This window comes from Pristiophorus japonicus, chromosome 1, assembly GCF_044704955.1.
Source record: "Pristiophorus japonicus isolate sPriJap1 chromosome 1, sPriJap1.hap1, whole genome shotgun sequence".
NCBI classification, from domain to species: Eukaryota; Metazoa; Chordata; class Chondrichthyes; family Pristiophoridae; genus Pristiophorus; species Pristiophorus japonicus.
In genome coordinates, this window is record NC_091977.1 from 115,094,599 (window position 1) to 115,121,594 (window position 26,996).

A 26,996-nucleotide genomic window follows, 5' to 3' on the forward strand; every position below is an offset into this window, starting at 1 on the left:
GGTGGAAGTAGGTGGTCTTGGTGATGGAGAGGATATGGTGTCGGAAGCTCAGCTCAGAGTCAAATAGGATGCAGGGGTTATGAAAAGTCTGGTTCAGCCAGGTATATAAGATAATCAGGTAGGAGGCACGTGATTTCCAGAACCTGAACAATTTCTGGTATTTCCAGGCCAGAATCTTTCGTGTCTGCCCTCAACTTGTGCCATCTCTCTCCCCACCACCACCACCCTCCCGAGAGTATAGACTTTTGCTGGGGTATAGTTCAGTGGGTGCTGGCAGCCTTGCAAAGTGGTACTTCATGTGCAAGCCTATACAGTGAGTGTAGGCAAGCTATCCAAACATGGAATAGGTCACAGATAAAGCCAATCTTGCCCTCATTAGTCATCACATGCACATTTTTCAGCAGAGGTTACTCAATAGCACACCAGGAACATCAGCCCTAGCTTATTTTTCCTTCACTAGCAAAAAAGCATGGAGGCCAACCACAGTGCCCCAACCAAGATCAGCTAACTTAGAATATCAAGAATCAAGCTTTGGAACGTTCTGGCAAAAATCAAGCCATAAAGACCAGAAGTTCAGATCTTGTCGTATGATTAATTCCACTTTCAATCCTTCCCACCACGCAGATATTTCTGTTACTTACATAATGGATGATAGGGTCATCTCTACTACTGCAGATCTTCAAGAAAGATTTCCTGACTGGGCTTCAGTGAGCCTCAATTGGTAAAGGCAGCATATAACTGAAGCATGCAGACTCTAAGGTCTTGGGTATATTTTCCTGTGTGTACTTTAAAGTTAGTGGATTTATACAATAGAATTATACAGCACAGATTAAGGCCATCATGCCTAGGCCAGCTTTGAAGGAGCTATCCAATTAGTCCTACTCCTCCACACTTTCCCCATAGCCCTGAAATGTTTTCCTTTTCAAGTATATATCCAATTTTCTTTTGAAAGTTACTACTGAATTTGCTTCCACCACTCTTTTAGACAGTGCATTCCAGATCACAAAAACTCTATGCATGAAAAAAAAATCTCACCTCCCCTCTGCTTCTTTTGCCAATTATCTTAAATCTGTGGCCTCTGCTTACAGACCCGCCGGCCAGAAGAAAAAGTAGTAAAACTCAAACCCCAGTCCAAGAGAGAAACCAGGCATCCGAGGGAAAACGTTATCGGACTAACTTCCAACAGGCAATGGAGAATTTTATTGATAAGTTTAATGATTTTTGTGTGAATTATTTAACTTTTTACATAGTTGTGTTTGCATACTTAGCAAAATTTGTAAAAAGTAAAAAAAATATTTGCTGGCCAAAAAGGAAACTCCGGTCATAACTATTGCTGTGTTCTGCTGAGCCAATATGTTTCAATCTCGTGAAGCTGACTGTCTAATTTGCTTTCATGATTGGGATTGCTTTTGTTGACTACTCTGCAGTTTCCCAATAGCTGGCTTGATTCCGATAATTAGCACTCAATACGTATGTAATGTCAGGAACACTGCAACCAGAGATATTACAACAGCTCTGATTTCTTTCTTTCCGCTCCCACTTTGCACAATTGTGCATAGCTCTCTTGCCTACTACTTCAGAGTATCAGAGCTGTTTAACAATCGAATTTAGTAGCTAGTGGCAAAGGTTTCCATTTCCATACCTTCCGATAATTGAAGATTGTTCTCAATATTGGAGATAAACATCAGACAGATTATGGGTATTCACATCTATTTATACTGATGTCTGGCTATAGTATTGCCAACTCTCACAATTCCATCGCGTGAGACGCAATTTCAATGAAATAAAGTTTCACTCGTGATGGAATGCCTAAATCTGGCGATTAATATACCGTTTTGCACATGCGCGAATCATGTATATTTTTTCCACACTTGCGAAATAGCCGTTTATCCCGAGAGTTAGGCGTTTCTGAAGGTTGTTTGACTAATTGTGAGCATCAATGTTGAAGTACAACAGGGCCAGATTGTTGCATAGAAACATTGGTACTTCACTGCTTCTCAGTGAGATTGAAGCAGTAGCCTGTACTGTAGAGTGAAGGTCAAGTACAGGTACAATTTTATAATGCAGAGAATGTGTTGTGTTTTTGACTGTGATGCGGAGAAGTGTTAAGGGGGAGAAATGGTGGGTTAATTAATGATTGAAATTAGATTGTGTTCCACTACAATGACAGTTAAGGAGTTAGTTATTTACAACAGAACAATGCTCTGATTGGGTCCCCTTGGACACATGACCTGAATGATGACTGGTCCCCTTGGAGGATAAGACACACCCAGCAGTTTACCTGGAATGTGTAATTAGAACCACACTGCCCAAGTTCTCAGTGACTTTGTAAAGTGTAATTCACGCCTATCTGACTACCGACTCCATACAGGAGAATACTCCCCCATCCCAAGTTCCTGACAACCTTGCAGCCAAATTCCTGCCCCATCCCAGCCCAAGTTCCTGACACCACCCCCCCTCCTCTGCCGCCCAAGTTCCTGACCCCAGCCCAAGTTCCACACCCCCCACCCGCCCCCACAGCCCAAATTCCTGACGCACCCACCCCAAACCCAGCCCAAATTCCTGACAACCTCGCAGCCCAAGTTCCTGATCCCACAAGCCCTGCTGCACCATGGATGGGGCATTGTGTATGGGTCACATTGTTTTTTGGGTATGAAGTGAATAGTGACAGTGTCGTCACATCCACTCCAATGTCGTCACATCCACTCCAATGATGTCCCTTGTCACACAGGCACCGAGATTTCCAAGAAATCGGGTGTGGGTGTAATGGGGGTGGGGTTGGAAGAACATGTTCTGTCTTCCCAGAGTTCCCTCTCTCCCCTCCGATACCCTCTTTCTCTCCCCCGCGCCACCCCCCCGACCCCCCAGTCTCTCACTCTCTCTTAGTCTCTCTCGCTTTCTCCACCCACCCCACCCCCCTCCACCTCCACCTCCGATGTTTTCTCTCCCACTGAAGGCCAGGAAAATGTTTGTGTAGATAATCAATGATATTCTAGGCAAAAGTCCTCAAGGTAATCCAAAAGCTAGAAACAGCTTCTGCGGCAGTGAACTCCACGCGGTTCATAGTTTGGCCCCACTCCCGGCTTCTTCGTACATCATACTGGGCATGCATGACCGAATCAAGCCCCAAGCGCAAAAAGGGGGCGGAGTCCAATGCGCACATGCGCAGAAGGACACAAAATACGAGTGCAAATAATCACACTGGATATTGCTGTAAAGTGCTGTGTTTCTGGTTGAGGCCTTCATCAAGAAGCAATTAAAAAGGAGATTATGCTCTTTGTGTAAAGTTGCATTACTAATTTATATAGAATGAATGGAAAGCTTTGACCATGCATTTACTACTTCAACAAACTATTTTTATAAAACAGAGGCTACGGACGGAGATTAGAGGCGGAACAGGAGCAGTGTGATATCGTGTCGTGGACTTTTTCCTGTTACATAGAAACATAGAAAATAGGTACAGGAGTAGGGCATTCGGCCCTGCGAGCCTGCACCACCATTCAATAAGATCATGGCTGATCATTCACCTCAGTACCCCTTTCCTGATTTCTCACAATACCCCTTGATCCCTTTAGTCATATGGGCCATATCTAACTCTCTCTTGAATATATCCAATGAACTGGCATCAACAACTCTCTGCGGTAGGGAATTCCACAGGTTAACAACTCTGAGTGAAGAAGTTTCTCCTCATCTCACTCCTAAATGGCTTACCCCTTATCCCTAGACTGTGTCCTCTGGTTCTGGTCTTCCCCAACATCGGGAACATTCTTCCTGCATCTAACCTGTCCAGTTCCATCAGAATTTTATATTTTTCTATGAGATCCCCTCTCATCCTTCTAAACTCCAATTAATACAGGCCCAGTCGATCCAGTCTCTCCTCATATGTCAGTCTTGCCATCCCTGGAATCAGTCTGGTAAACCTTCACTGCACTCCCTCAATAGCAAGAACGTCCTTCCTCAGATTAGGAGACCAAAGCTGAAAAAAATATTCCAGGTGGGGTCTCACCAAGGCAATGTACAACTGCAGTAAGACCTCCCTGCCCTTATACTCAAATCCCCTAGCTATGATGGCCAACATACTATTTGCCTTCTTCACCTCCTCTGTACCTGTATGCCAACTTTCAATGACTGATGTACCATGACACCCAGGTCTCGTGCACCTCCACTTTTCCTAATCTGCCGCCATTCAGGTAATATTCTGCCTTCGTGTTTTTATCCCAAAAGTGGATAACCTCACATTTATCCACATTATACTGCATCTGCCATGCATTTGCCCACTCGCCTAACCTGTCCTAGTCACCCTCCAGCCTCTTAGCGTCCTCCTCACAGCTCACACCGCCACCCAGCTTAGTGTCATCTGCAAACTTGGAGATATTACACTCAATTCCTTCATCTAAATCATTAATGTATATTGTAAATAGCTGGGGTCCCAGCACCGAGCCCTGCGGCACCCCACTAATCACTGCCTGCCATTCTGAAAAGGACCCGTTTATTCCGACTCTCTGCTTTCTGTCTGCCAACGTTCTCTATCCACGTCAGTACATTACCCTCAATACCATGTGCTTTAATTTTGCACACCAATCTTGTGCGAGACCTTGTCAAAAGCCTTTTGAAAGTCCAAATACACTACATCCACTGGTTCTCCCTTGTCCACTCTACTAGTTACATCCTCAAAAAATTCCAGAAGATTTGTCAAGCATGATTTCCCTGTCATAAATCCATGCTGACGTGGGTCGATCCTGTCACTGCTTTCCAAATGCTCTGCTATTTCATCTTCAATAATTGATTCCAACATTTTCCCCACTACTGATGTCAGGCTAACTGGTCGATAATTACTCATTTTCTCTCTCCCTCCTTTTAAAAAAAAAAATGGTGTTACATTAGCTACCCTCCAGTCCACAGGAACTGATCCAGACTCAATGTACTGTTGGAAAATGATCACCAATGCAACCACTATTTCTAGGGCCACTTCCTTAAGTACTCTGGGATGCAGACTATCAGGCCCCGGGGATTTATCGGCCTTCAAACCCATCAATTTCCCTGACACAATTTCCTGACTAAGGATTTCCTTCAGTTCCTCCTTCTCCTCACTAGACCCTCTGTCCCCTAGTATTTCCGGAAGGTTATTTGTGTCTTCCTTCGTGAAGACAGAACCCAAGTATTTGTTCAACTGGTCTGCCATTTCTTTGTTCCCCATTATAAATTCACCCGAATCTGACTGCAAGGGACCTAAGTTTGTCTTCACTAATCTTTTTCTCTTCACATATCTATAGAAGCTTTTGCAGTCAGTTTTTATGTTCCCGCAAGCTTCCTCTCATACTCTACTTTCCCCCTCTTAATTAAACTTCTTGTCCTTCTCTGCTGAATTCTAGATTTATCCCAGTCCTCGGGTTTGCTGCTTTTTCTGGCCAATTTATATGCCTCTTCCTTGGATTTAACATTATCCTTAATTTCTATCGTTAGCCATGGTTGAGTCACCTTCCCCGTTTTATTTTTACTCCAGACAGGGATGTAGAATTGTTGAAGTTCATCCATATGATCTTTAAATGTTTGCCATTGCCTATCCACCGTCAACCCTTTAAGTATCATTCGCCAGTCTATCCTAGCCAATTCACGTCTCATACCATTGAAGTTACCTTTCCTTAAGTTCAGGACCCTAGTCTCTGAATTAACTGTGTCACTCTCCATCTTAATAAAGAATTCGACCATATTATGGTCACTCTTCCCCAAGGGGCCGTGCACAACAAAATTGCTAATTAGTCCTTTCTCATTACACATCACCCAGTCTAGGATGGCCAGCCCTCTAGTTGGTTCCTGTTTTGCACGAGGGGATTGTAAACTGGTAAATTTCCTGTCAAATAAAGCAGACAATACATGGTGGAAAGATATGGCAAAAATTAAAGAAAATGAAAGAAATTCGGGTCAAGCAGGATTAAAGCTTTTTCCCAAATTTGTAATTGCAACATTTTTAAAAGAAAGTCAACAAACATAAGAATATAAGAAATAGTAGCAGGAGTAGGCCATATGGTCCCTCAAGCAATACGATCATGGCTGATCCGATCATGGACTCAGGTCCACTTCCCCGCCCGCTCTCCATAACCCCTTATTCACTTATCATTTAAGAAACTGACTATTCCTGTATTCAATTTATTCAATGTCCCAGCTTCCACAGCTCTCTGAGGCAGCAAATTCCACAGATCCACAACCCTAGAAGAAATTTCTCCTCATCTCTGTTTTAATGGCAGCCCTATATTCTAAGATTATGCCCTCTAGTTCTAGTCTCCCCTATCAGTGGAAACATACTCTCTGCATCCACCCAGTCAAGCACCCTCATAATCTTATACGTTTCGATAAGATCACCTCTCATTTGTCTGAATTCCAATGAGTAGAGGTCCAACCTACTCAACCTTTCATCATAAGTCAACCCCCTCACCTCTGGAATCAACCAATTGAACCTTCGCTGAACTGCCTCCAAAGCAAGTATTTCCTTTCGTAAATATGGAAGCCAAAACTGCACGCAGTATTCCAGGTATGGCCTCACCAATACCTTGTACAACTGTAGCAAGACTTCCCTGCTTTTATACTCCATCCTCTTTGCAATAAAGGCCAAGATTCCATTGGCCTTCCTGATCGCTTATCCTTTTGTGGTTCATGCACAAGTACCCCCAGGTCATGCTGTACTGCAGCACTTTGCAGTCTTTCTCCATTTAAATAATAACTTGCTCTTTGATTTTTTTCTGCCAAAGTGCATGACCTCATACTTTCTAACATTATACTCCATCTGCCAAATTTTCACCCACTTAGCCTGCCAATGTCCTTTTGCAGATTTTTTGTGTCCTCCTCACACATTGCTTTTCCTCCCATCTTTGTATCATCAGCAAACTTAGCTACGTTACACTTAGTGCCTTCTTCCAAGTCGTTAATATAGATTGTAACTCGTTGGGGTCCCAGCAATGATCCCTGCGGCATCCCACTAGTTACAGGTCGTCAACCCGAGAATTAACCATTTATCCCGACTCTCTGCCTTCTGTTAGTTAGCCAATCCTCTATCCATATGCTAATATATTACCCCCAACCCTGTGAACTTTTATCTGGTGTACCTTAATTTTGTCACGCCCCGTTTCCAATCCAAGCAAAACTAGGTATCTTGCAGCAATGCTCAAAAGGATTTCAAAATGTTACCAAGATATAATTGAGTTAAGTATTAATACCCTTGCTGCTGCATAAATGTTTTGCTATATCAATTGTTGAGAAAGACAAGTTTATGTAACAATTAAATCATCCTTTCCTTTCTTGGAAAAAAAAATGCAATTGTTGCATTTCATAGTGGAAGATTTTTTCACAAAATAATGTAATTACCCAGCTATGCTCTGGAAAGATTAACCGTCAAAAGCAGAGCAAGGCCGGCCTGTGAGTGACAACGGGGCCTCCGATCCACCTACTCCTGCTCCTATTTCTTATATTCTTAACTCAGTAATTGGTTAGTAACAGCCAAATGCGCTTCCAGTCTGGATGCAAAGATCAGCGAGGGATTGGGATGGGATAAACATAGCAACATGATTTTTAAACCTAATCTCGTGATTTAAAAAAGCGTGTCTCCTAATTTATGAGGCAATGGGGTTGGCAATACTATGATTACGAGGAATCTCGCTGCTGTCGGCTACTGGGAAAGTCATTGCAAGAATCCTCTTCAATCATCATCTTCTTATGGCTGAAGAGCTCCTCCCAGAGTCGCAATGCGGATTCCGTCCACCAAGGGGTACAACGGACATGAACTTCTGTGCGCGACAACGACAAGAGAAATGCAGGGAACAGCACCAACCCTTTTACATGTCCTTCTTTGACCTCACAAAAGCCTTTGACACCGTCAACCGTGAGGGACTATGGGCTGCCCCCAAAAGTTTGTCACCATCCTCCACCTGCACCACCATCACATGCAAGCCGTGATTCTGACCAATGGATCCACCACAGACCCAATCCATATCTGGACCGGGGTCAAGCAGGGCTGTGTCATCGCACCAATGCTTTTCTCAATCTTCCTTGCTGCAATGCTCCACCTCACTCTCAACAAGCTCCCCGCTGGAGTGGAACTAAATTATAGAATCAATGGGAACCTATTCAAACTTCGCTGCCTCTAGGCTAGATCCAAGGTCGTCCCATCCTCGGTCATCGAACTACAGTACTCAGATGAAGCTTGCGTCTGCGCACACTCAGAGGCCGAACTCCAAGCCATTATCAACACTTTCACCGAGGTGTATGAAAGCATAGGTCTTACACTAAACATCCGAAAGACAACCTGACCCCGCCACACAGCACTGCCCCCCGGTCAAAATCCACGGTGCAGCCTTGGACAATATGGACCATTTTCAATATCTCAGGAGCCTATTATCAGCAAGGGCAGACATCAATGACGAGGTCCAACACCGCCTCCAGTGTGCCAGCGCAGCCTCTAGTCACCTGAGGAAGTGTGTGTTTGAAGTCCAGGACCTCAAATCTGGCACCAAGCTTATGGTCTACAGGGCAGTAGTAGGGATACCTGCCCTTCGATATGGCTCAGAAACGTGGACCATATACAGCAGACATCTCAAAGCGCTGGAGAAGAACCACCAACGCTGTATCCGCAAGATCCTGCAAATTCCCTGGGAGGCTAGATGTACAAACGTCAGTGCTCTCACTCAGGCCAACATCCCCAGCATTGAAGCACTGACCACGCTCGACCAGCTCCGTTGGGCGGGCCACATCGTCTGCATGTCCGACACAAGACTCCCTAAGCAAGCGCTCTACTCGGAATTCCTACACGGCAAGCGAGCCCCAGGTGGGCAGAGGAAACGTTTCAAGGACACCCTCAAAGCCTCCTTGATATAGTGCAACATCCCCACCGGCACCTGGGAATCCCTGGCCCAAGACCGCCCAAAATAGAGGAAGAGCATCCAGGAGGGCACTGAGCACCTCGAGTCTCGTCGCCAAGAGCATACAGAAATCAAGCGCAGACAGCGGAAGGAGCGTGTGACAAACTAGGCTTCCTACCCACCCTTTCCTTCAACGATTGTCTGTCCCACCTGTGACAGAGACTGTAATTCTCACACTGAACTGTACAGTCACCTGAGAACTCACTTTGAGTGGAAGCAAATCTTCCTTGATTTTGAGGGACTGCTTATGATGATTACAAGTCAGACAAGTCTGCACACCAATCCACGCAATTGATGACGCTCATTGGTAGTGCACCATTATCGTCTCCCCCATCACATCTCGGCAAAGCAAATACACCCTAATGTAGATATGAACCCTGCATTAGAGCTTCTGACTGATATAAATCCATACCATCTCTTTGCAACTGTTTTCATTTGAAAATGGCGGAGAGAGCAGAGAATCAATTTTGTTCTTGACCACAAATGAAAGTCACAGCTTTAGATATTGTGCATTAAAGCAGCTCTAACCTACTGGTACCTCTTTGAAAGTTTGGAAAATATTTGCAGAATGGCAATATGTGGGAAAAGCACCAGTAATTAATGATCACTGGTTGCAATGAATATCTTTCTTCAGGTCAAAAATAAATCTCATTGTACTTAGAATAACTGAAGCCTGCAGGCCAAAAACAGAGTGTGGCAATCGGGAACAAGCTTTTCTCACTTCTAGGTTCACTACAAATATGTCTGATAATAGCCAAAAAAACCCACGTGGGTATGCTACATTAAAAAGACAAGCAATAAACACCTCAGGAGCAGAAATAAGTATTCTTACATGATATTTCCTTCACTGAATTGTCCGATAGCTATGGCTTATAGATATAAGGAACATAGAATTAATAATTGCAAAATAAACACACCATCAAGTTATTAATAGAAGCCAACAGTGATCAAATCTGACAACCAAAGTCAAATTTACGAATATCATGTCACCATCAATAAAATGTATATTTTGCAGATATTATCCTGGCTCAGCTGATATGACTTTTGCCCTAGAATTAGAAAGTCATGGGTTTAAACCCCAGTCAGGATGATATGTCCTTACTATACAGTATAAATGCACACGAGGCCCATACTTGAGAGAAGGTCACTCTGTGACCAGTAACTTTTATTTGCCAGCACTGAAGTGATGAAGGTGGGTGGAGCTTCCCCTTTTATACCTAAAAGTCCAGGTTAGGAATGTCTCCCGCAAGTTCATCACCTAGTGGTCAGTGTTCTCACAGTGTACAACTTAGGTCAGTTTATACATGGATTACAATGACAGTAGAATACATGACATCACCTCCCCCCAAAGTCTTATTGGGATCACAGGTTAAGTCTCTCTGGCAGTTTACACTCCCTTGTAGAGCGCCTGAGTTGGGGCTCCGGTTGTTGGGCGCTGGCCTGAGTGTCTGCTGTTTGTGGTGCCTCAGGCCTGTCCGGACTGCCCACATTGACTGGGCTCTCCTCCACTTGGTTCCGGTGTTCAGTCACCTGTGGAGGAGTGAACTCTACATCGTGTTCTTCCTCTGCTTCTTATGTGGGGTTGCTGAACCTCCTTTTTGTTTGATCCAAGTGTTTGCGGCAGATTTGTCCATTGGTAAGATTAACTACCAGAATCCTATTCCCCTCTTTGGCAATCACAGTGCCTGTGAGCCATTTGGGCCCTGCAGCGTAGTTGAGGACAAAGACAGGGTCATTGACATCAATACATCACGCCCTTGCATTCCTGTCATGGTAGTCACATTGTGACCGGCGCCTGCTCCCAACAATTTCTTTCATGGTGGAGTGTATAAGGGATAACCTGGTTTTGAGCGTCTTTTTCATTAGCAGCTCTGCGGGTGGGACTCCTGTGAGCGAGTGTGGTCGGGATCTATTGGCCAGCAGGAGGTGTGATAAGCGGCTTTGTAGGGAACCTTCTTGGATTCTAAGCATCCCCGGTTTGATTATCTGCACTGCTCGTTCCACCTGGCCCTTTGAGGCCGGCTTGAACGGTGCCGTTCTGACATGGTTGATATCATTTCCTGCCATGAAGTCCTGGAATTCAATGCTTGTAAAGCACAGGCCAGTCGATGACCAAGACGTCCGGTAGACCATGGGCGGCAAACATTGCCCGTAGACTTTCTACCGTGGCAGAGGATCGGCTTGAATTGAGAATGTCACACTTGATCCATTTGGAGTAGGCGTCTACTGCAACCAAAAACATTTTTCCCATCAAAAGGACCTGCGTAGTCCACATGGATGCGTGACCATGGCTTGGCGGGCCAGGACCAGGGGCTAAGAGGGACTTCCCTGGGCGCATTGCCCAGCTGGGCACACGTGTTGCACCTGCGAACACAAAGTTCCAGGTCTGCATCTATCCCTGCCAAACGTGTGACCTGGCAATTGCCTTCATCATGACAATGCCCGGGTGCTCTTTGTGGAGTTCTCAGATGAACATCTCTCTGCCCATCTGGGGCATGACTACGCGGTTACCCCACAGTAGGCAATCGGCCTGAATCGAGAGTTCATCCATGCGCCTGTGAAATGGTTTAAATTCCTCAGGGCATGCACTGTACATGGCTGCCCAGTCCCCATTCAGGACACATTTCTTGACTAAAGACAGTAGCGGGTCTCTATTTGTCCAGACTTTGATCTGACGGTCTGTCACGGGTGAGCCTTCGCTTTTGAAAGCTTCAACAGCCATGACCATCTCAGCAGCATGCTCGGTTGCCCCCTCGGTGGTGGCTAGTAGGAGCCTGCTGAGTGCATCGGCGCAGTTTTCAGTGCCTGGTCTGTGCCGAATAGTGTAGTCATAGGCGGCTAACGTGAGTGCCCACCTCTGTATGCGGGCCGACACATTTGTATTTATGGCCTTGTTGTCGGCCAAAAGGGATGGTAGGGGTTTGTGATCTGTCTCCAACTCAAATTTCCTGCCAAACAGGTACTGGTGCATTTTTTTTTTTACTGCATATACACATGCAAGCGCTTCCTTTTCTACATCCCGTAGCTCCTTTCTGCCTGGGAGGCATAAGCTACCAGCTGTAACTGACCCTTGGCATTAACATGCTGCAACACACACCCGACCCCATCGGACAATGCATCGCACGTTAAAACAAGTTTCTTACATGGGTCATATAGCGTTAACAGATTGTTGGAGCATAACAAATTGCGTGCTCTATCAAAAGCCCTTTCCTGGCTGACCCCCCAGACCCATTTGCGACTTTTGCGTAGGAGCACGTGTAGCGGCTCGAACAGCGTGCTCAATTTGGGAAGAAAGTTACCAAAATAGTTCGGGGAGCCCCAGGAACAAACGCAGCTCCGTCGTGTTACGGGGTCTGGGTGCTCTCTGGATCGCTTCTGTTTTGGACGCAATTGGTCTGATCCCATCTGCTAGTACCCTCATCCCCAGGAATTCTACCTCTGGAGCGAGGAAGACGCACTTCGCCTTTTTCAGTCGCGGACCTATCCGGTCCAGTTTGCATAGCACCTCCTCCAGGTTGTGGAGATGTTCTTCAGTATCGCAACCCATGATGAGGATGTTGTCTTGAAAAACCACCGTCCTTGGAATCGACGAGGAGACTTTCCATGTTTTGTTGAAAGATCGCGGCGGCCGAGCGAATCCCGAACGGACATCTGTTGTACTCAAACAACCCCTTGTGTGTTGTGATGGTGGTCAGCTTCTTCAACTCACTTGCCAGCTCCTGGATCATGTAAGCTGAGGTCAGGTCCAATTTTGAAAAAAGTATGCCACCGGATAGGGTCGCAAAGAGGTCCTCCGCAGGTACTGATCTTGGAGTGACACCCGATTGATAGTGGCCTTGTAATCACGACATATCCTGAAAGACCCATCCGCCTTGAGCACCGGCACAATCGGGCTAGCCCAGTCACTGAATTCGACTGGCGAGATGATGCCTTCCCTCAGCAGGCGGTCCAATTCACCTTCTATCTTTTCCCGCATCATTATAGCACCGCTCTGGCCTTGTGGTGTACTGGCCTGCCGTCTGGGTTTATGTGAATCACTACCTTGGCCTCCTTGAAAGTGCCGATGCCAGGTTGAATTAGTGAGTCAAATTTGTCCAGGACCTGTGAGCATGATATTCGCTCCACAGAAGAAATTGCATTGACATCACCTCATTTCCAGTTCATGACAGCAAGCCAACTCCTCCCCAACAGTGCGGGACCGTCCCCCGGGACAATCCAGAGTGGCAATCTGTTCTCAGAATCTTTGTGGGTTATGATTATTGTGGCACTGCCTAGTACCGGAATGATTCCTTTGTATATGTCTGTAACTGTGCGTTAATATGCAATAATTTTGGCCTCCTGGCCTTGGACGCCCACAACTTGTCGAACTGTTTGATACTCATCAGGGACTGGCTGACCCCCGTGTCTAGCTCCATTGATACTGGGATGCCACTGAGGAGCACTTTCATTATCGGTGGCGTCCTGGTGTATGAACTGTAGATGTGCTCCACATGAACTCACTGAACTTCAGCTTCCAGCGATTTCCTCCAGTGTCCATTTGGCCTCGTAGGGCTTACATCGGGCCAGTCCTCCTCGTACATCAACCTGGCTGTCAGCTTCCTGCACATATTTTTTTATTTTTTTATTTATTTATTCGTTGCCAATCTTTCCAATTCTTTGTCAAATCACAAAGGCCAGAGGTCACCTTGCACACATCAAGGATCACTCTGCGCCAATGCTCTTAGCCAAAAGGCCGAGAGCCACTGCACCGTTCCTGGAAGTACTGCAATACCAGGTTCGTGCCATGGAGGTGGATGGGTCAGGCCCCCCACACACCTCCGTGGAGGTGGATGGGTCAAGCCACCCCACCCACCTCCTATTTCCAAAAAGCATAGGAGAATCACCTTCCTGATCCAGGGAGAACCACGTTGGGGTCATGCTTACTCCCCTGTCAGATCAGTTACGCATGACCTTAGCCAAAAGGCCGAGAAGCTTCCTGCACATATGCACCAAGTGACCGTGACGTTGCAATTTCTGCAGGTATATTGCTGATACCTGCAAGCTCTGGCTGTGTGTTTGCCTCCACACCTTCAACATGAGCCGTTGTTGGAAACAAAAGGTCCATTACCAGTCGATTGTCTCCGACTGTCTCTGTAACTGTCCTTAAACGCACCATTGACAGGTGTTGATGGCCCCATTACAGGCCGCATTATCCCTTGCGATGGCATGAATCGCCATTCAGCTAGCCATTATCTCTGTTGAATTCCCCCTTTGGGTTCGACTACATGCTCGGGCATGTCCGATTGCCGCTGCCTGCCTGGAGAACTGTGTGCCGCATTAACAATGTTGACTCCCTGTCCATTTGCTGCATTTAAACCATGATTTTTTTCAAACATCATTCTGGTCTCTTCCTCCCCTGAGATAAATGTCTGGGCCATCAAAGCCACCATTTCCAGGGTCAAGTCTTTGGTCTCGATCAGTTTTCTGCCCAATGCCCTCAATAAAAAAGTCTCGCAGCATCTCCGCTCTGCATGCATCTGGGAACTTACATAGGCTCGCCAGTCGCCGGAGGTCTGCCATGAAGTCTGGAACATTTTGCCCTTCTCGCCGCCGATGCGTGTAAAAACCAGTGTCTTGCCATGTGCATGCTGCTCGCCGGTTTAAAAAGTGTTCCCCGATCAACTTACTGAGCTCTTCAAAAGTCTTGTCTGCTGGCTTCTCTGGCGCTAGAAGGTCCTTCATCAGGGATTACGTCCTGGATCCACAAACCGTCAGGAGATGAACCCTGCGTTTGTCGGACGAATCCTGTCCCAGCTATTCCTTAGTGACGAAACTTTACTGTAGTCTCTCAATAAAATCGTCCCAATCATCACCAACACAGTACCTCTCGTCTGTGCTGCTAGTGGCCATGCTCGCGTGGTTTAAATCCCAGTTTCTCGTCACCAATGATATGTCCTTACTATTCAGTACAAATGCACACGAGGCCCATACTAGAGAGAAGGTCACTGTGACCAGTAACCTTTATTTGCCAGCACTGAAATGGAGAGGATGGGTGGAGCTTCCCCTTTTATACCTGAAAGTCCAGGTTAGGAGTGTCTCCCACAAGTTCACCACCTAGTGGTCAGTGTTCTCACGGTGTACAACTTAGGTCAGTTTATACATGGGTTCCAATGACAGTAGAATACATGATGCAGGACTTGAGTATATAATCTAAGATGACACAGTACTAAGAGAATGCTGCATTGTCAGATGTATAATCTTTCAAATGAGACACTAAACCTGGATAGAAATTGATAATCCTGGGGTTCTTCTCACAACCACCAAAGAAAATAACTAAACTTACTGCATGTAAAATGTTTGTTGTAGCCACCTACAAGCATCAGTGATTATGCTTTAGGCTTATTCATTGTACGTGAAGCGTTCTAAGAGATGTGATAAGCTGCTTTTCCTCCCCCATTTTTCAGAGGCCTATAATTGGGGGTCCTCAATCGGATAGTATAGGAGCCACCTATCCTATACTCACCAATCCATTAATTTGGGCCCCATTTAACTCAATGGGCAATTTAGGGAAAGCCTGTAGCCATCACTGAATCCGTAGATCAGAATGTATTATGTGCAGGTCACTGTGCATTAAAGATTATAATAGTCTTCTCACATAGTCACCTAATCAATGCACACAACTAATCAAATAATCAAAGAGTCTGGTCATTGGGGAGCTTAGAACAAGATCCTGTTGATATGTGGCTATACTTTTCAGATCAGATTAGTTGGGGGGGGGGGGGTGGAAATGCAAATGCAAAATTAGTAAGGAAGCAATTCATCGATATCACTGATTTTCTAAGTAACACCAAAAGACAAGTTGAAAATAAAAATCACTGTAGGATGATCATTCAGTGGAGTGCAGCTTAGCAGTTGCAGATTCTGCAACAAAATCTGCCCATAGTCCCATTCTCAAAAGCAACCTCAAAATCAATTTTTGAATAACTTACCGACACATTTCAAGATTTCTAATCATTTTGCCACTAAAGGATCTTGGGATAATTTATATTAAAAAATATAATGTTACTATCAGGTTAAATTTCCCTCTCAGAGGGTTAAATACTCTAAAAAGAAATGCTGAAGGGTGTGCATTAGAAGCTAGATAAACGGGTTTGTTAAATGCTGTTTCTTGTATATCACTCCAGCTGGAGGCAATGAAAGTCATTTGGCTTATCTTGTGAGCCATCCAGATTCGTCGTCGGGAAAATTCTCGTCATTTGAGCAGGAGGAATGTTTTGGGGATCTCCAGCTAGAGGGAGAGCTAGTTTCATTATCAGCCCTACTGGCCAATCTCCATGCAGAGAATGTGGGAGAAAGTTAGAGATCACGGTCCTGAGTCGGAGGTATACCTCCGAAGTACACTTCCGACCCGCGAAAGATCAACACGCTTACCTCCTGGCTCCAAAACTATGGAGTGTTAGGGTCCTAGGCCTGCAGATGTACGCCAGCATAAAGGCCCATGAATCCCAGGGGCGCAGGCAGTTCGGAAGCATCCCTGGGATCACGTGGGCCAGGTCCTCCAGTGAGAAAGGAGTATACCATTTACAGACTGAATCCCCGTAAACACTACTGGAATCCCCAAATAATTCAGAAATTTAGACAACTGTAATAAAATAAATGTTCGGATTTTAAAATTTAAAGTCCCTTCATTGCAGCAAATACAATTTTAAAAATTTAGAAAAATTATTTTAAACATTTTATCAAAGCCAATATTTGTATAAACTAAATTTTAAATGCTTGCGCATTATTTTTTTTAATTTAAAAATGTTTAATTTTAAGATTTATAATAATCCTTATGCTGGTGAAAGCAGGCCTGTACCAGCCACAAGAGTTTCATGTGCAATTGCTGGGCAGTAGTTGGACAAATAGTCCAACTCTACATCAGCGAAAGTGAGTTTCTAGTCTGTTCGGTAGATCTGTCAAGGCGTACTTTGACAGATTGCAAGTTCTAGGTTTTCACGCATGCGTAGTGCATGTAGAAACCCAGAGCTTATGGGGCCTTTCAGCAGGCTTATGATGGCGTACACAGAGCATATGCCATCACGGGGACCGTAAATTCCAGGCCCACATTACTGGCTTCCTGGCCGGCTAAGAAACAAAGGACAGAAGCACGAGCTACAGTTCAGTAAGGTCCAGGAAGGAAGGCAGACCTAATGAGATTATTTTGCTCTCATTGGAATTTGAGCCGGTCAGAATAATGACAAACTAGATGTTTAAGCTTGCTGAAAGGGACAAGTGTGTGTTTGTTGTTTTTCTGTATAGGTGCAGCGTTGAGAATCCGGAATGTTCCGGAATCTGGACCGATTGGTGGCAGGGTCGTCCGGAATCTGTAAAATGTTCCGGATTCCTAACCAGACGACTCTACCGACCTCTGGCCTCGCCCACCTCACCGCCGCTGCCTTTACCTCGGGGTCTCCTCGCCGGCCCCCCTGAGCACCTCCTCGGCGGGGCCCCACTCGACGCCAACATGCTCGGCGGGGTCCCGCTCGATGACAACCTCCTCGGCGGGGCTGGATGGCCTGAACAGCTCCTAGGTGGGAATCCCCCTTCTGACGTTCCAAAATCCGGAAATACCCAAACCTGGGCTCGGGTATTTCCGGATTCGTGACATCAGAAAGCAAATCGAAAGTCCGGAAAAGCCCGGAATCCAGAACGGCCTCGGTACCGAGGATTCCGGATTTTAGGCACTGCACCTGTATTAAAAAAGGGCTGAATTATGTTGAAGTATTAGCTATTATACAAAATAGGCGAGGTGCCATTGATGACAAATCTTAGATGTGGAATATGTCCAAATACAGAGTTCACCCTGTTTCTGATTACAGCGTATTACAAATGTAGTGTTTGTCCAGAGATGTACCAATTGCAGATCTGATCCTGAAAAAAATTGGAGCCCTAGGCACAGTTCTAAGTTCAAATCACTTATCATGCTATCGACAAGCATGATTTCTAGCTGAAGGATATGGAAATTATGCATTAGAAGGATAGGTCATTTTAGCTGGGATTTTTCTTCTGAATTAAGGATCTCACCCTATGATGGAAGCACCCAGCAGCAACATGAGAAATGAACACTGATAGGACCTCGAACACAAACCTGCCTAATACACGTCTCTGGAGACCAACAGGTCAAGGCAACCACCTTGAGCAACAAGAGTTCATATATTGCAGGCTCATGAAAAATATGGCACTCTGATCACAAAAGTGGATACTATTTCTGCCCCAGACATTGAAATCCTGGAGCCCAACATTAAGATAGATGATTTCTAGCTGATGGATATGGAAATTATGCATTCGAAAGATAGGTCATTTTAGCTGGGATTTCTCTTAACTGATTAAAAACCCTAGCCTCCCTGAACTCTTGACCTGGCTACAGCACCATGGTACTAAGTTAGACAGACCAGGAAGGGCCCAAGTTCACCTTTGGGCAGAGATGCGGCATTTCAATTGACCTCAAAGTCCTTTGACTGGGGGAGGATTCCATTCCTGATCGATAAATCATTGCCAGTAGGCTTCAAGTGAAGTCAGAATTAGGCTCAGCTGTGATATACCCCTCTTGGAATATTATATTTTACACGCGGAAAGTGTAAGACATAAGGCCTTATCTTGGAATTTTCCTTTCATTGGGCACTTTTTCTGACATGTATACACTGCATCTCACCTTTTAAAAAATATATAATTAATATAAAAAAAACAAGCGGACAACATAAACGATTAGTAAATAATCTATTTTAAGGCAAATAAATGTACTCTTATTATTAATGACTAATATATACTGCCTTAATATGAAACTGCTTCAACATACTCCATTTAAAATGACCACCTATACTAACCACAATACATGGGCACTCAAAATTAAAGCATAGCCTCAACAGAACCTCCAGAACCTAATGTGAAATGAATGCATCTTGGAATACACGTTTCACCTCAGTGAATTCATTTCACAACATTCTGGAAGCAAAATCTTGTGAATTCTGCAGCAGAAAACAGCTCATTACTCACTACAATGTTTACAGAATTAAATCACTTCACTGCATGCTACCTCTAATCAATAGAGAGGGAGGTTCAAAGCCATTCTAGCTTAATTTTGTACCTTATTTAAGCCGCAGGAGAGACACAATCCAATTGAACTGCTTCATCAGCACCATCAAAGCATCAACATATTAATCAGTTTCCTTCTTTAGCTTTCACTAACACAGTTCAAGCTGCCAAATGTGTTTGACATTCCCAATCACAAAGCAATCAGTCTCATTCCTGTTGCTCTAAAAACCACAATTATTTTCGATGGGGATTAATTCCCTGAAATGGTGATCATTTAAATGTAAACTTATGATACTACCAACATATCCAAAACAGATGTTTTGTTTCTTTTTTAAACATCCATCTGCAAGCAGATCATAGTCAAATTAAAATGTAGTTATGCACATGGTTAAAACGGGTACTTGTGTCACTTTTAGTTAAGATACTGTAACATTGACTGGAAACCATAGGTTAATAATGACTAGCAACACCTAAAAACACAATGGGGGAGAAATTGGCCAGCCTTGTGCATGATTTTTCGGCGATTTTTTGCCGGTAAAAGGTACTCACCTAAATTGGCCAAAGTTAATGAATGGCGGTTTTGAAATATCGCCGAAAAGCGGATCGACCACATGCAACGTCCAAAAAAACCCGCACCACTTAAAATTGGCCGTTCGGCGAACCCATACGCAGGGTGAAAAGAAAAAACCTGCAAATGCTGCCTGCGTTGAAGCCCAGAAACAGCCGTAAGTATGAAGACCTACAAAAAAGGCAAGTTGAAATTTATATTTTTAAATTCTTTTTCAGCGATTCATTAGTTAAGTGTATAGTGAATGTTTTCTGATTTTTTTATTTTTGCAATTTTGTGTGTTTTCTCCCCTCCCAGGGCCTGTATTTTTGGCAGTGATAGGCCTCGGGCTAAAGTTGGCGAGGACCGCGGTTTCCACCGCGAATCCTCGTGCAATGCCGATTTTTACCGTCGGGTGCATTTTTTTGTCAATTTTACCCCCTTAAAAAATGGCAACGTTTTTAGTGGTATTGGTCCTGTAAAATAACAAAAAAAAGATATCCAAAAACTGAATTACTAGCCCAATATCTGGTCATCGTTTCATTGCTGTTTAAGGGAGCTTGGCATGCGCAAATCGGCTGCCGCATTTCCTACATTACAATGATGACCGTTTTTTTTTTTAAGTACTTCAATGGCTGTAAAAGCCTTTTGGGACATCCCGAGGTTGTGAAAGGCACTATATAAATGTAAGTCTTCCTCTCCACAGATACTGCCTGACCTGCTAAAATTTCCAGCATTTTCTGTTTTTATTCCAGATTCCAGCATCCGCAGTATTTTGCTTTTGTATAAATGCAAGTCTATCTATCTATAGAATGTATTATTTTGAAAGCAAGACTTTTGCAAATCAGGAGATATGTATTTGTTTACACTACATACTTGCAAGTAATCAGTGTAAACAAACCACTAGAGTCTCAGAGATGATGTCTAATTTCATTGCAGGTATTTAGAAAAAAGTCTACCTTCTCCTAAAAGATTTTATTTTTACGTATGAAATAGAACAAAAACCTAGATGATACACGATAGAAAGTGTACTTACTGGCGTACATTAGCACACAGTCATTTAACATCTAGGAGCCAACTCAAAAAATAATTGGCACAGGCTGAAGAAAAGATTATCTATATCTCTCTCAGTATTGGTTTCAACATCGAACATTCCCTGAATCAGGTATGGTGCAAGCTAGATGCAGAGTAACACTCCTTATACTCAGCCCCAACAATGTACTTCAGTTCACAATCACAGAATCGCACTCTCTAACATGCTACTGTAAATTTTTCAAAACCAATCATTCCTTGTTTAATTTTGGGTCAATCTGTGGGCAGATCTGTGCTTCTTTGCTCACTAGGAATTGGGCTAAATCTACCCAACTGTATTTTAACGAGCAATCTTTCAGCCAGCAAAGAAAGGCGATTATATTCAACTCATTTCTCAAAAGTAAAATGACACGGTGCTATTGCTGTGTCATCCAATCAACATGGTTTATCTGACAGCCTAGCATGTGATATGATCCCACCATCAGCCTGTCCAATACCTTAATATTCCGTACTTAGACACAAGTTTTGTTTTCTTTTGCATAATCTTAGATGAAACTTTTATCATTGTCAATTTAGATATATGAGCTACCACAAGCTTTCTCTGAATTTGGGAAGGCCACAGTTAGTACTGTGCCTAGATCATGTGAGACTTCTCAGTGGAACTTAAGCTCCTAAATTAGTACATTCCTATCAGTTCAGACTTCATTTGTAGGAGACCTTAGGATAATGTCCAGTTCCTTAATTATCAAACAAGGTGTTTTCCCACTGTGCTGGGAAGATTCTCAATACATTAAGTTTTCTTAGACATCATGGGATCGGAGAGCATTTCTATCAAATATATCTTCACACTCTCATCCTTGGTCCTTATGATCATCAATGGGTGTTTGAAGTATTCAACAGCACATATCAGAAACATATGATACATACCCATTTCATGAGCTGCACATGGTACTATAGTCTTATGTCAGGATACAAGATCAGTGATGCTAAAGCAGATGTCACAATTAATCTTGGTTTCTGATACATGGCAAGAGGAGTCAAAGTCATTCCTGATCTAACTTGTCACTTCTGAGCCAAGCTTCTATTCAACTTACAGGAGTTCTGTGAATACATGCACTGTTGTGGTCAACCTGCTCTTAGGAAGTAGGTCTCTTGCTCACAATGATTCTTGCCTTGGATCCTCAGATGTCTCAATTTAGAGAGCCCCAACTATCTATGCATTTAAGTTTAGCTCCAACAATCTCCAATAGAAACATAGAAAATAGGCTCAGGAGTAGGCCATTCAGCCCTTCGAGTCTGCACCACTATTCAACAATATCATTGCTGATCATTCATCTCAGTACCCCATTCCTGCTTTCTCTCCATACCCCTTGATCCCTTGAGCCATAAGGGCCATATCTAACTCCCTCTTCAATATATCTAATGAACTGGCATCAACAACTCTCTGTGGTAGAGAATTCCACAGGTGAACAACTCAGTGAAGAAGTTTCTTCTCATCTCAGTCCTAAATAGCTTACCCCTTATCCTTAGACTGTGTCCACTGGTTCTGGACTTCCCCAACATCGGCAACATTCTTCTTGCATCTAACCTGTCCAATCCCGTCAGAATTTTATATGTTTCTATGAGATCCCCTCTCATCCTTTTAAACTCCAGTGGATACAGGTCCAGTCTCTCCTCATATGTCAGTCCTGCCATCCCAGGAATCAGTCTGGTGAACCTTCGCTGCACTTCCTCAATAGCAAGAACGTCCTTCCTCAGATTAGGAGACCAAAACTGAACACAATATTCCAGCTAAGGCCTCACCAAGGCCCTGCACAACTGCAGTAAGACCTCCCTGCTCCAATACTCAAATCCCCTAGCTATGAAGGCCAACATGCCATTTGCCTTCTTCACCGCCTGCTGTACCTGCATTCCAACTTTCAATGACTGATGTACCATGACACCGAGGTCTCGTTGCACCTCCCCTTTTCCTAATCTGCCGCCATTCAGATAATATTCTGCCTTTGTATTTTTGCCCCCAAAGTGAATAACCTCACATTATTCAGCATGGATTTGTGAAAGGGAAATCATGCTTGACAAATCTTCTGGAATTTTTTGAGGATGTTTCCAGTAGAGTGGATAAGGGAGAACCAGTTGATGTGGTATATTTGGACTTTCAGAAGGCGTTCGACAAGGTCCCACACAAGAGATTGATGTGCAAAGTTAGAGCACATGGGATTGGGGGTAGTGTACTGACATGGATTGAGAACTGGTTGTCAGACAGGAAGCAAAGAGTAGGAGTAAATGGGTACTTTTCAGAATGGCAGGCAGTGACTAGTGGGGTACCGCAAGGTTCTGTGCTGGGGCCCCAGCTGTTTACACTGTACATTAATGATTTAGATGAGGGGATTAAATGTAGTATCTCCAAATTTGCGGATGACACTAAGTTGGGTGGCAGTGTGAGCTGCGAGGAGGATGCTGTGAGGCTGCAGAGCGACTTGGATAGGTTAGGTGAGTGGGCAAATGCATGGCAGATGAAGTATAATGTGGATAAATGTGAGGTTATCCACTTTGGTGGTAAAAACAGAGAGACAGACTATTATCTGAATGGTGACAGATTAGGAAAAGGGGAGGTGCAAAGAGACCCTGGGTGTCATGGTACATCAGTCATTGAAGGTTGGCATGCAGGTGCAGCAGGCGGTTAAGAAAGCAAATGGCATGTTGGCCTTCATAGCAAGGGGATTTGAGTACAGGGGCAGGGAGGTGTTGCTACAGTTGTACAGGGCATTGGTGAGGCCACACCTGGAGTATTGTGTACAGTTTTGGTCTCCTAACCTGAGGAAGGACATTCTTGCTATTGAGGGAGTGCAGCGAAGGTTCACCAGACTGATTCCCGGGATGGCGGGACTGACCTATCAAGAAAGACTGGATCAACTGGGCTTGTATTCACTGGAGTTCAGAAGAATGAGAGGGGACCTCATAGAAACATTTAAAATTCTGACGGGGTTAGACAGGTTAGATGCAGGAAGAATGTTCCCAATGTTGGGGAAGTCCAGAACCAGAGGTCACAGTCTAAGGATAAGGGGTAAGCCATTTAGGACCGAGATGCGGAGGAACTTCTTCACCCAGAGAGTGGTGAACCTGTGGAATTCTCTACCACAGAAAGTTGTTGAGGCCAATTCACTAAATATATTCAAAAAGGAGTTAGAATGGGTCCTTACTACTAGGGGGATCAAGGGGTATCGCGAGAAAGCAGGAATGGGGTACTGAAGTTGAATGTTCAGCCATGAACTCATTGAATGGCGGTGCAGGCTAGAAGGGCCGAATGGCCTACTCCTGCACCTATTTTCTATATTTCTATGTAATTCCACATTATACTGCATCTGCCATGCATTTGCTCACTCACCTAACCTGTCCAAGTCACCCTACAGCCTCTAAGCATCCTCCTCACAGCTCACACCGCCACCCAGCTTCGTGTCATCTGCAAATTTGGAGATATTACATTCAATTCCTTCATCTAAATCATTGATGTATATTGTAAAGAGCTGGGGTCCCAGCACTGAGGAATTCAGCACCCCACGAGTCACTGTCTGTCATTCTGAAAAGGACCCGTTTATTCCGACTCTCTGCTTCCTGTCTGCCAACCAGTTCTCTATTCACGTCAATACATTGCCCCCAATACCATGTGCTTTAATTTTGAACACTAATCTCTTGTGTGGGACCTTGTCAAAAGCCTTTTGAAAGTCCAAATACACCACATCCATTGGTTCTCCCTTGTCCACTCTACTAGTTACATTCTCAAAAAATTCTAGATTTGTCAAGCATGATTTCCCTTTCATAAATCCATGCTGATTTGGACCGATCCCGTCACTGCTTTCCAAATGCGTTGCTATTTCATCTTTAATAATTGATTCCAACATTTTCCCCACTACTGATGTCAGGCTAACTGGTCTGCAATTCCCCATTTTCTCTCTTCCTCCTTTTTTAAAAAGTGGTGTTACATTAGCTACCCTGCAATTCATAGGAACTGATCTAGAGTCGATAGATTGTTGGAAAATGATCACCAATGCATCCACTATTTCCAGGGCCACTTCCTTAAGTACTCTGGGATGCAGACTATCATGCCCTGGGGATGTATCGGCCTTCAATTTCTCTAACACAATTTCCTGACTAAGGATTTCCTTCAGTTCCTCCTTCTCACTAGACCCTCAGTCCTCCAGTATTTCCAGAAGGTTATTTGTGTCTTCCTTCGTGAAGACAGAGCCAAAGTATTTGTTCAATTGGTCTGCCATTTCTTTGTTCCCCATTTTAAATTCATTTGATTCTGACTGTAAGGGACCGACATTTGTCTTCACAAATCTTTTTCTCTTTACATATCTATAGACGCTTTTATATTCAGTTTTTATGTTCCCAACAAACTTCCCCTCCTAATTAAACCCTTTATCCTCCTCTGCTGAATTCTAAATTTCTCCCAGTCCTCAGGTTTGCTGCTTTTTCTGGCCAATTTATATGCCTCTTCCTTGGATTTAATAAAGCTGGGCAAGGCTGCACTTTCTACTTAATTGATCTATTGTTGGGAAGCTGAACTTCATTTGTTTCTGTTGGTTTAGCTAGTTTATGTTAACTTCAATACTGTGGAAGGGGCCAGTTTACATATTGCAACTTCAGATAGAAGAGCAGGAAGCTACTTATTTAGTGGCACCCAAAATTTCAAACTGTAATTGGCTGGAGCAATTAGAGCTACTGCATCAAACCTATTCATGTGAAGCACACATCCATGATGAACACGCCAATTTCCTGAGTGCTGGAAGTGCTGTTGAAACTAGCACATACTCCTGCATTCTGTTGACTTATTCCCTAATATAAGAGCTTATCACAATAGATGCCAAACCTTTCCAATGCGTTCTGTAGTTCCTGGTAGAAGTCCCCCGAGACTTCCAACATAAGCCATCCAATTGATTTGCTTCAAACTGCATCAAAATTGCTGTATCACAATCCTTTGGCATCAGGCGAGGTTGCCGAAGGCAAGGAGCTTTGGAAGAGATGGACCAGACAGAAAACTGATTACGTTCGTTCCAGCTATCTCAATGAAATTTTCAAAATTTGGCTCCTTTTCCTGCACTGTGCGATGAAGTCTCATGGAGGTCCTTCAATGCAGGGCTCTCGAGACACCCGAGCATTCCATAGTGGGACTGGTCAGGTTTTTGGATCTGGTGGGTATTGTATTCCAAACACAGATGAAACTGCATACAGGGAGGTTAAAGTAACAGTGACCTCTGTCTTTAATAAGACACTCCAGAGTGAGGAACAGGCCTTAGGGGCCGGCTTATATACAGTGCTCCCAAGGAATGCTGGGATCCCTTGGGACTTCAGGGGATGAGCTCCCTGGTGGCGGAACATGGGAGTGCATGCTTTACAGATACACAACATCACTTCCCCCACCAAAGTCAAAGTGAAAACTATTTACAAGGTGAGGCGGTCGGGAGCCTTTCTTTCCCTGGTGGACCGCCTCGGTACAAATGCCTGTTCTGGTGTGTTGGCTGTGTCCTCGCTGGGCTGCTGGGTGAGCCTGACCTTGCTGGGCTGTTGGGAGTGATGGGTTTGATTTTCTGGTCCGGCGTGGTGTTGTTGATCCCTTGGGTGTGTGTTGTCGGCTCGAAAAAGGTGGTGTCTGCTGTGGGTTGTTAACCGCAGCCTCGTTTGGTCCAGGTGCTTTCTGCAAATTTGTTCGTTGTCTAGTTTGACTACAAACACCCTATTCCCTTCTTTAGTTATCACCGTGCCCACGATCCACTTGGGACCATGTCCATAGTTTAGTACATACACAGGGTCATTCAGATCAATTTCCTGTGACACAGTGGCGCAACCATAGTTTACATTTTGTTGCTGTCGGCTGCTCTCTACCTGATCATGCAGGTTGGGGTGAACCAGCGAGAGTCTGTTTTTAAGTGTCCTTTTCATGAGTAGCTCAGCCGGGGGCACCCCTGTGAGCGAGTGGGGTCTCGTGCGGTAGCTGAGTAGTGCTCGGGACAGGCGGGTTTGGAGTGAGCCTTCTGTGACTCGTTTAAGGCTCTGTTTGATTGTTTGTACTGCCCGCTCTGCCTGCCCATTGGAGGCTGGTTTAAACGGGGCCGAGGTGACATGTTTGATCCCATTGCGGGTCATGAATTCTTTAAATTCAGCACTGGTGAAACGTGGCCCGTTGTCACTGACCAGTATGTCAGGCAGGCCGTGGGTGGCAAACATGGCCCTCAGGCTTTCAATGGTGGTGGTGGCGGTGCTTCCCGACATTATTTCACATTCAATCCATTTTGAAAAAGCATCCACTACCACCAAGAACATTTTACCGAGAAACAGGCCAGCATAGACGACATGGATCCTCGACCATGGTCTGGTGGGCCAGGACCACAAACTTAGTGGTGCCTCTCTGGAAGTGTTGATCAACTGAGCACATCCGCTGCATTGCCGTACACAAG

The 26,996-nt window shown here is 44.5% G+C and overlaps 1 protein-coding gene and 1 pseudogene across 3 annotated transcripts in view; both read right to left on the minus strand.

The window, feature by feature from the left end:
• The window catches only part of LOC139230081 (transducin-like enhancer protein 4), a 210,638-nt gene that overhangs the window by 108,735 nt on the left and 74,907 nt on the right, over positions 1 to 26,996 (minus strand). The gene's annotated exons all lie outside the window — the stretch shown is intronic.
• On the minus strand, positions 13,647 to 13,884 carry LOC139279678 (U2 spliceosomal RNA; annotated as a pseudogene).